Source organism: Eubalaena glacialis, chromosome 17 (genome assembly GCF_028564815.1).
Source record: "Eubalaena glacialis isolate mEubGla1 chromosome 17, mEubGla1.1.hap2.+ XY, whole genome shotgun sequence".
Classification (NCBI taxonomy): domain Eukaryota; kingdom Metazoa; phylum Chordata; class Mammalia; order Artiodactyla; family Balaenidae; genus Eubalaena; species Eubalaena glacialis.
In genome coordinates this window covers 22,323,571-22,334,808 of record NC_083732.1, presented here as the reverse complement: position 1 = coordinate 22,334,808, position 11,238 = coordinate 22,323,571, and the positions used below count along the sequence as shown (strand labels likewise).

At 33.6% G+C, this 11,238-nt stretch overlaps 1 non-coding gene across 1 annotated transcript; it reads left to right on the top strand.

The window, feature by feature from the left end:
• The first annotated feature begins 4,119 nt into the window (after window positions 1-4,119).
• On the top strand, window positions 4,120-4,224 carry LOC133077491 (U6 spliceosomal RNA). Its single transcript, XR_009697763.1, has one exon. It is a non-coding gene; the product is annotated as a U6 spliceosomal RNA (small nuclear RNA).
• The last annotated feature ends 7,014 nt before the right edge of the window (window positions 4,225-11,238 follow it).

Here is an 11,238-nt window from a genome sequence, read left to right as displayed (position 1 = left end):
ATGGAATTAACATATGTTCCCTGTAATGTATGCATTTGAACTAGTTTCTACATAGTATACTAAATTTTAGAAGAGCCACAAAGTTTATATATCTACAAACCAAAAATGTCTATCAGCAGGTGATGGGTAAACAAATTGTGTTATATAAGTATAATGGAATACTACTTGCTGAAGAAAAGGAATAAACTACTAATAAATACAACAACATGGGTGAACCTAAACAAGAATAGCTGAGTGAAAGAGGCTAGACATAGAAGAGAATACACTGTATGATTTCATTTATATGAGTGTCTAGAACATGATCTTGATTATGTTAGTGGTTACACAGGTGTGTAAATGTGTTAAAACACATGTAACTCTATGTTCGAAATTGGTGCAGTTTATTCTATGTAAATTACACCTCAGTAAAGTTGTTTTAAGAAACAAAACATACAAAACAAAAAAGCTTATATATGTGGATCTCTGATCGTGTGGTCCACCATGAAAATATGTGGACACCTCTTCTTTAAAACACCAGGATAAAATTTGTGAATTTGTTGAAAATTTCTCCTCCCTACGTACAAAAGTATCTGCAGCCTGCAGTTCAACCAGAGCTTAACGCGGAGGTTGCCTTGGAGAAAAGTGAAGGGACAGCTGATAAAGCATCTTTTCAGATTTGCATAAGGTGCTTTCAAAACATGTGTATATATTGTGTTGTGTTTGAGAATTTCTTAGGGGAGAGGCCTTCTGTTGTCAGGAAACTTCAAGATAAGCCAGATGCTGGGTGTATCTTCTATTCAAGAGGCCTGAATGTGGTAGAACTATCCTACATGAGCCAAAGGCAGGAGTGTGTTAATTGCCATGGGAAGGAATTTGTAAGCATGAATGTAGTAGGCCAAGTGGTTGGCGTCAGTAAATGGGGAAGTTTGTGGGATTCATGATGAAACCCTGCCACATAACCTTCCACATCTACAATAGAGTCTGTAAATGTTTGCAGCAGCGTTGGTGGCTGGCCCTGGGGTAACACAGAGTAGAAAAGGAGCCAGCAAAGGTGCAGGAGTTAGACTACTCCCTAGAAATTAGAAGACATCTTGCAAGGCCCCTGGTTTGCCTACGTACAATGTCTGAATGCTTCCTACCTAAATCTGTGGAACTCACTTGACTTTCTGGGTTACACATTTATACAATCTTGATTTTACAGTATATGAATAACAATTAAAAAAAATTTTCTCAATGTAACAAATTTTTTAAAAAGGCTCTAAGATGTCAGAGTTGAAAAAGGGGAAGGAACCGCAAGGGCTGGCTTTCAGTTGGTTGAAAGCCATACATTCCAAATGTGACTTGACTCTTTTATTTTAGGTTGTGGGTAAATTCCATAACATCCCATGTTTTCTGTGCCAGTATGTATTCTGAAGCCAAAATTTGTTTGTGTGAGACTTCGTTTTGGCATATTCTATTATGTTACACTGTCACTTGAGGTGGTCAAAAATTTGAGAATAAATTTAAGTAAACATTTCAAGTATTACTGTTAAAAGTTTATTTATTTTATAAATGTTAGATTCACTGTTATAAAGTTTTAGAACTGACATCTTTTGTTGTTTTACTATAATTCTCTTTAGAGTTCGCTCCTGCTAAATTCTTAAAAACTTCTTTCTCATCCTAAATGAGACTAATACCTGGGGCCAGGACAAAGAAAATCAGTTTTCCTACAAGTAAGGGAATTCTTTATATTACTTCATTATATATAAGCATTGCTTGCCTAGCAAATACAAAATTACAATGTTCCTGGGCAAAGAAAAAGTTAATTCTGTTTTGTTTTTTTCTGAATTTGGTGTTTGTCAAAATATTGCAGAACTGTGCTAATTTTTTTCCCTGAAAGTATAAATAACTTTAATTAGCCTATAGTAATTGGTCGAGCTCTTTGTCTTTTGTTTTTAATATATAGATCAGAGTGTTCATATTGCTGAATGACCTTTAGAACACTCTTTCAATTGAGACCTATTTGTGGCTCAGGAAATCAGTTCAGTAAGTTGCAAGAAGCAATTTTTTAAATGAAATGATAAAAAATACTAGAGCTCATCACACATGGAAACCGAAAGCATTGTTTTGTGAAACATTTTTCAGCTATATGTGCATGTGCTGTTTGTGTGTGTGTGATGTGTGTGTGTGTGTGTACTAGGTTGCAAGATAAAGACTATTTCTTCCTGTGGGTTGAGAAAATCAAAAATATGTTTAAATAGTTTGTAATAGTATTTTAGAGGATCACCTAAAATGTGACAGCTGAAATAATTGAGCATCCGTCCTATAAAGAAAGAGATAATTAGTGATAATTGAACACTCAGATTAACAAATTTCCTTACAATGGGATTGAACAAGAAAATTAGGTTCAAGATGGCTCTCCTACGTCTTTTTCTGAAGTCACTGGAAACTTTTTTATCCCTTAGATAACCCACCTTAAAACACTACATTCATATATTTTTAGGACATTTCAAAAATTTAAATAACATCAAACCTCCGTGGTTCACATTTTGATGAAATATAAATATCCCCATGAGCTATTTTATTTTACTTTTTTATTCTTTTTGCCTGGAATGTTCTACCTGCAGCTGGTCATATGGACAGTACTCATCAAATATTTCTTCTAGAGAAGGGTTTTCTGAACCACCAAATCTAAAATGTATCCCCTCAGTATGTCAGAATATGTTTTTCTTTTTAATAACACTTATCATGTAAAATAAAAATATTTGTTTTCTTCCTCATTTTGCTAACTACTCGATCTAAAATCCACCCATCCATCTCTCTACAATGTGAGCTCCAGAAAGGACAGTCTTTGCCTCTCTTGTCCACTGCTCGCCTCAGAAAAGTGTCTGACACAGAGTCGTTCCTCAATAAATATTTATTGACTACATGACTGATTTAGTTTAAGAAATGACCACAAAATTTGCTTCTTGCTTTATAAAAACTTTCTAAAAGTGGAAATCAGGACATCTATAGCCATATACCATTCAAAATAATTTGGGGGTGGGGGGGCGCTGGCTTTGTCCTCATTAGACTTTATTTATTTTTTATTTACTCTGAGTAGGAGTGTTTGGATTCCAAACCTTGAATAGCTTAGGAAATAATCAGAAAAAAAAAAAAGAGTTTATTAACAACCCTGACCAGCAATCTCATTTAAAACTAGAGTCAATAACAACTCTGATGAAGGCAATTAAAATACAGTTTGTAACTAAGGTGGCTACTTCAGTAGATCATTCTGTCTCCATCTGCTATTTTAGGGGTCAATAAGAGCCCTTTGTGTATTAAAATCTGTCAAATATACTCCTGAAAGTTTTTTTTTTCAGTTAGCAAATTAAGAGGAGTGGATGACTACTATCTCTATTACAGGCTGGGAAACCAGTATATCTGCCTGAGTGCACTTATTTGAATGGAAAATAGCTAGATATAAAGTACACTGAAAAGAAATATGATAAAGCCTTTAAGCTAAGAGGCAGCTGACCCTATGTTAAAGGTTAAGTACTTCAAAAGTAATATTATTGGGGGTAAATTTTGCCTCTATGGGTGATTAAATTCATCTTCAAAAATTTGGAGAGTTAGGACATTTAAATTGTTAGATAAGTTTTTAGTAAAACAGTGACCTTGAGATTACATTGGTTATGTACCTAACCCACTTAAGATATTATTGTGATCATGAAGCCATTATTTGAAATATGCTGTTTGGCAGATAGATACTATAATAAATGTTACCTCTATTTTAATACCAAGGTAAAATTAATAACTTTCAAGTTGAAATTCAGTTTATTTATATACATCCTCCTCCAAATTCTCATCAAGTTCTACCATTGTTTGTTATGTTATAACAGATGTAGCAAACACCAAAGAGGAAATACGTCAAATCAAACTGTTTATTGTTTGATCTTGAGAATGATCCAGAGAAGCAAATGTCCAAAGTTTAAATTCTGAGGCTTAAAATAAATATTTCAGAAAGACTCTCATCTTTTGTTGATTGGTAAAATACACCACAGAATATCACTTCCTCACTACTTAATTCACTGTAAAGAAATATAGAATTTTTTTAAAAAGAATTGCTTTGTCTGGTAAACATGGAAGGTCTACTGAAATAGGCATTTTTAAAAATAGATTGTGCTAGCTTTGGCAGCATATATACTGAAATTAATATGAGACAGAGAAGATTAGCATGACCCTGTAGAGGATAACGTGCAAATTTGTGAAGCATTCCATATTTTTGGTATGTGTGAAAGTTGTTGAGAATTGATCCTTCTCATCACAAGGAAAAAATATTATTTTCTTTTTCTTTTTTTCGTATCTATATGAGATGACGGATCTGTATGAGATAATGATGTTAAACTTGTAGTAATCGCTTCATGATGTATGTAAGTCAAATCATTATGGTGTACACCTTAAACTTATACAGTGCTGTATGACAATTGTATCTCAATAAAATTGTAAAAAGTAGATTATGCCATAAAAGCATAAAATTGAAAGGCAATCATTATAATAGCAACAAAATAAGGTTAGTCTATTTTATTGCATACTGAGTTAGTGCCAGATTCTGAACCAGGTACTTTCTCACAAAAAACTCTGGAAAGTCACTACTTTCTAGTAGCTTTTAAAAAGTATACATTTTATACCTCTTGCCAATTTACAGACATAGAAACTTTCTTAATTGAACTATATAAACATCTATACTAGAAGTGAATGAATATCAATGAAATAATTTTATTTCCAAAATGTGGCCGGTAAATAGAATATGTTTTTGGGAAATAATACATTCCTTCTATTACTGGCACAAAAATATAACTTTGGTTAAAAAGAGATTGAATGATTTATTGGTTGATTTGATGACTAGCTATGACTACCCTATTTACCCTCACTTTCAAATCTACTATCAGGAATTGTCCAGCTGCTAACAGTTTCAAAGTGTTGGTAAGTAAGAGAGACTGATCCTGATAAATGCATGTCTTACTTTGTGAAAACATGACAAAACTTTAAGAAGTGACTATTGTTAAAACATAATTTTAAAAAATTAAGAGTGTGGTTTTGGGGGTTTTGGTTTTTTAATTCCATTATGTTAATTTCAATTTCCTTCACACAGTAGAAATTGAAGTCTTCAAAGGGATTCCCAAAAGGGTGTCTATGTTAAAATGCCATTTCTAAAAGATAATCAACAACTGATGTTTGTAGGTTATTCTCACAGGGATCACATATGACAAATATAAAGCCAACTGGCCATTATCATATTACCCTTGACATGCACTCCATTCTCATAATGAACATAATACTGAATGGGGGACAAGTAGAAGATTTACATTTCAGAACTGAATCCAGAGAATTTCAGATAAACTTGGTAATATAGACTCTGAGGTAGATTAGTGAAGCCCAGGATCCATAATTGTCACACTAATACCACTCAAATATGTACATCTTTCAATAAAAGCAACAACAAAAATGCAATTACCATTAATTTTTTTGGCACTAGAAATGTATGACATTGCTCTATGTAACTCTAATACATTACTTAGTACATGGTAATCCCCTGGTGGCAATGATTGATTCAGGGTGCTCCAATCAGAGTGAAGCAATTTATTCATTGGTTTTGGGAAGCAGCCTCTTCCTGTACTGAAAAAGCAAGCTATGTAATCCAGGTTGCAGAAAACATTTATGTCCACCATGAGGAGACCTAGCTTGCAGGTGAAGCTGCAATACAGAGGAGGGTAGAACAAACTGCTGAAAAATTGTTTAGTATCATTGCTCAAGCTGTGCTTGGGGACAGATTAGTTTTAGACTGTTAGTTGTGTTTAACTAACCTATTTCATTTGCATTAGATTTTTTATTACTTGCCACTTAAAATGGTCTGGCTAATAGTTACCAAACCTTTAAAAAAAGATATTTACAGATTTTTTTCTCCACTTTGATATGAACATTATTACTCTGTCTAACTTCTCACACTCAACATATTATTTCTATAAATATTCATTGATGAGGCTTGGGTGGAGAAAAGAAAAAAGTTTCCTACAAGAATCTGTTCCATTTATTTTTATTATTAAGGAGCTGGTAGCTATCACAATCGAGGTAAGGGAGACAAGTATAGCATATTGATTTAATGTGATCAGCCCCCTTCCAAAAAAAACGTTGTTGAAAATAGCAACATTTTCAAGCCAGCCCACAAAAATATCCTCAACCCCAAAATAATTGTCTGCCTTTCTATGCTCTTAGAGATATTTATATCAGAGTTAAACTACATGGAATGTTGAATAGCCTTTGAGAGTTACCTAAACACTGATTATACAACATGCTAGTAGACCATTATGCCCTGTGTTTTTAAAAGTTACTAAAAAATAAACAAATTTATCTAAAATATTTTATAGCTAAAAGAAAAATTGGTTAAAACAATTTTTAAAAGTATTAGGGAAAGGAACAATATATAGAGTGTTTATTTATTTTTACTTTCATTAATTAGTATTTAATCTGGTCAAAGAAACTCTAAAATACAACACAAAACAATGTAATGTACACCTATATGTGTGCACATGTATGTACACCCAAATCTCTGAGGGGAAAGTCCATAGTATTCATCAGATTTTCAAAGGGATCTAGTATCTAACATTAAGGATTAAGGGTTTGGAATTCAATTTTCATAGGTTTGTTTGTCTCTCATAAGTACCACAGTTCTATTATGTCAATGTGTAAAGAGTAGTGACTATTTGATGGTTCACAAAATCAAACTTCATGTACAAGAAAGTAGCTAAAAAAGAAGATTCTGGAATCTGTCTGCCAAGGTTCGAATCTCAGGTCTGCCACATGCTGACCAAGTGACCACAGACAAATATCTCTCCTTGTCTCCTTTTACTTATTTGGAAAATGAGAAATTTATAGCACTTACCTCTTCGGTTTATTGTGAGGAATAAAGAAAAAACTCATGTAATACATTTAGAATATTGCTTAGAATGGAATAAATGTTCATAAATGAGCTTTTATTATACTACTTGTCTTTCCTGAGGAGGGAGGGACTTGCCCAGTTACATGTATGTACAGTATGTTTATTTATTTTACAATCTACCTGGATTATATATTTGTCCATGATATCAAAGGACTTATGGAATTTGATATTTTATGTCATTCTTAAGTGATCAAAAATAGTATATATTGTAAGAATACATATATTTTCACATACATATATGTAGTTAAGATGGAAAACTCAGTCTTTTTTCTCCTGTTGTAGGGAAAACTTCAGTTCAGTCTATAGTGAATGGGGGACAATGTGTATCTCCTTTACTGTTCACAGAAAATACTTCACTTCTGACACTTCCGGTCACCAAATGTGGGCGGTTGTTTTCCCCACAACAAACAATTCTCTGAGACATCAACTGGGTGTCCTATAATTTAACTCAATTCTAACATTATCTACCTGGAGATAGTGTCAGATCCCACAGGTAAGGACTCCGTCCCACAAGACTGCTCGCACCCCACTTCAGATGATAAAGGATACAGATAAACAGCAGGATGAAGAGATACAAAGGGCGAGGTCTAGGTGGGTCCCGAGCACCAGAGCTTCTGTCCCTGAGGAGTGATGTGTTTGCCAGCCTGAAAGCTCTCCAAACTCCCTTTCTTTTTATGGAAAATCCCATTGAGATTTTATGACGGTTTCCTCATGTAGGCATGATCAATCATGAACTCTGTTTCCAGGTCGTTTCCCCTCTCTAGAGGTATGTGGGGGCCAGACTGAAAATTAGCAGCTTCTAGTCATGGTTCAGTCTTTCTGGTGACCAGCCCTCATCTAAGAGCCATCCAGGGGTCCATCCAGAATTACCTCAATAGAACAAAAGATGCTTCTGGTGCTATTATCACTTGGAAATTACAAAGGTTTTAGGAGCTCTGTGCCAGGGACTGAGGGCAGAGACCAGTATATGTATTTTCTATTATCTCTCCTTAGTAAAAGTATATAGCAAGTGCACCATATTTCAAAACTTTGGTTACCTTAAGAAAAAAGTTTGGAGAACATTATAGGGAAGGTGTCTTTAGCTCTTTCACACAGAAAGAGGAGGGAGAAGTGAGCTGTAAATATAGAAAGATAGATGCATGGGTGAATATTATACCACATTATTTTCTACATGTTTGAACTATTTTGATAAAATATAAAATATGTGCAGATGCAAATATTCCAGAAATTTTAATGAAGCTGGGTAACATTGGTAACTTTTTATTAGAAAATTACTGACTCAGTACTACAAGCTATGAAATTATTCCAGAAGACCTTTTCATTGAGTATTATCCCTACCACTTCTAAATATATACCAGATATATTGTTCATAGATAAGATCCCTGTAATTCACAATATGTAACACTATATTGGATAACAGCAAAATACAATAAACATTTCTCTTAGTAAAACAAAATATTTAGACATTGACAGAAGTGCAAATATGTGTTATAGGTAGATATATTTTCACCCTATTAGTTTTCCAATCTGATATACAGAGAGATACATTACATTGCACTAATTGCAAATCATTTAGGTTAAATAAGTCCTTATAACCCTTTCAAATATTTAATTGGTTACAAGGACTGCTTCTCTGGCTGGATTTTAGTTATAGTTAGAATTAAAAAGGATATAGGGGTATATATGTTTATACCCAAGACAGACAGACACGTAATGCTGCCAGGTAATTCCTATGATGGGTAAGATATTTAGACAATTATTTAATACCTACTAAGTGCAAAGAGCTGGGATAGACTTTGAGAAGAAATCATTACAAATTAATTACTTTGAGGATGATTCGTAATCAAATAATTATAATATTGTGATTTACAAATTACGTGTTAATATATCTGTGTACAAAGTGTTATAGAAGGCAAGAAAAAATTGTGAAAACTCATAGGCTGTGATTTACATGAATTTCTTTCTCAAAAGCAAGGCTTCTGCATTCCACCTTGGATCCCATTCATACTATTATCTGTGCAGGGATGGGCTGGGGAAGGGTGGAATTGCTGCTAACTACACAAAACAACAAGTGAAAAGGATTCACTTGGTTGTGCCATGAGGTGGCTGTTTGCAGATAGTAATTTGTCTAAATGAAGATTGTTGCCTTGCTTAATGATATAAAAAATATAGAAGTTTGTGAGATTAGGTTCTCTCTTAGAAAGGCAAAATTTGATAGAATAAACATGCTTTTGAAATAAAAACATTTTATTTACAAGCTGACACTTTTGACTCTTATTTGCTGTCAATAAAATAGAGCAAAATTGGTTATATTTGTATCATTTCTTTTGTCTCCCCAAATTCCCTAGCCACACCCTCCTCAACACACAGAAATATTTACACACAAGAAGATATATGACTGAAAATGAAGCACCCTCACACACAGTGCAAAGGGGACATTGTGGTAATTAATATGAAGTATTGAATAAAAGTTAAACTAGTAACATATTCTATGGCGAAAAAGATCTTCATTAAATAATGATAGTCAATCTGTAAACATTTAGTTTCTTGTGAGATTCAGATGATATACTCCAGCACTTAATAATTTAGTACAGATATAAACCATATATAAGGAGTTAATAATATAAATAAGTGATTAAAAAGATAAGCGAGATAAATAAGTACAGTGTATTTTACCTAGTACCTTTCCTACTGTTATATGATAAAGTGTTTTGAATTGGTTAGTTAATTTGGGATTGGAGTGTACACAGGGTACTTAAACCAGGATTTTGAAGATTGTTACAGTTTTGTTAAGTGGAGGAAACATGGGGGCCATTTTATTAATTCATTCAGTAATTCATTTACTTAGTCAATTAGGATGTAGGGAAAAGTTTTGAGCATCTAAGATGAACATCTAATTAGCAAGATGGGCTTGTCAATAAATAGACAGGTATAAACCAATTAGATATGGTCCCTGACCACATGGGATGACAAGTTCCATGATGAATACAATGAAAAAAATGTGCTATAATGTTAAATCTGATAACTTTTAATTTAGAATGCAGATAGGTCACAGAGACAGTCCATTTCTGGAATAAATACTTAAGACTAGAAAAATTAATGGAGTACAGAGAGATCAATATGTTCTCTGAAAATCAACCTTAGGAGCTCTTTCTGGGTTGCCTGGCAATGGCCTTCCTTCCAGTGGCCAAATTACACATCTCCCAGAAAGGTCCTACTTGTAGGTATGGAAGAAACTTCTCACTCAGAATATTGTACAGCTTGGCAATCCCAAAAGCACAGGGTCAGAAGCAGGGGGAGACTTGTCTGTCTAGTGACACCTTCAGTATTTTGGGTCCTGGAATATTACTGTCTTTTAAATGGAAGTATAGTTGATTTACAATATTATATTAGTTTCAGGTATACAACACAGTGATTAAGTATTTTTACAGATTGTACTCCATTAAAAGTTATTATAAGATAATGGCTAGGATTCCCTGTGTTGTACAATATATCCTGTTAAGTATCAATTTTATACTTAGTAGTTTATATCTCTTAATCCTATATATCTATCTTGCTCCTGCCCCTTTCTCCCCACTGGTAACCACTAGTTTGTTGCCTCTATCTGTGAGTCTGTTTCTGTTTTGCTATATACATTTGTTTGTTTTATTTTTTAGGTTCCACATATAAGTGGAATCATATGGCATTTGTCATTCTCTGTCTTTTCCACTAAGCATAATATATATATACCACATCTTCTTTATCCATTCATCTGTTGATGGGTACTTGGGTTACTTCAGTATCTTGGCTACTGTAAATACTGCTGCTATGAACATTGAAGTGCATATATCTCTTAAAATTAGTGTTTTCATTTTTTTTTCTGGATATATACCCAGGAGTGCAATTGCTGGATCACATGGTATTAATAGTTCCACTTTTATTTTTGTGAGGAACTTCCATACTGTTTTCCATAATGTCTGCACCAATTTACACTCTTACCAACAGTATACAAGTATTCCCTCTTCTCTACATCCTCAACAACCTTTGTTATTTGTGACAGTATTGTGTCAGGTGTGAGGTGATATCTCATTGTTTTTTTGATTTGCATTTCTCTAAAGATTAGTGATGTTGAGGATGTTTTCATGTGCCTGTTAGCCATCAGTATGCCAACTTTGAAAAATGTCTCTATGCAGGTCTTCTGCCCATTTAAAATTTTGTTCTTGTTATTGTTTATTTGATATTGAGTTGTATGAGCTGTTTATATATTTTGGATATTAAACCCCTGTAGGTCAGATCATTTGGAAATGTTTTCTCCTATTCTG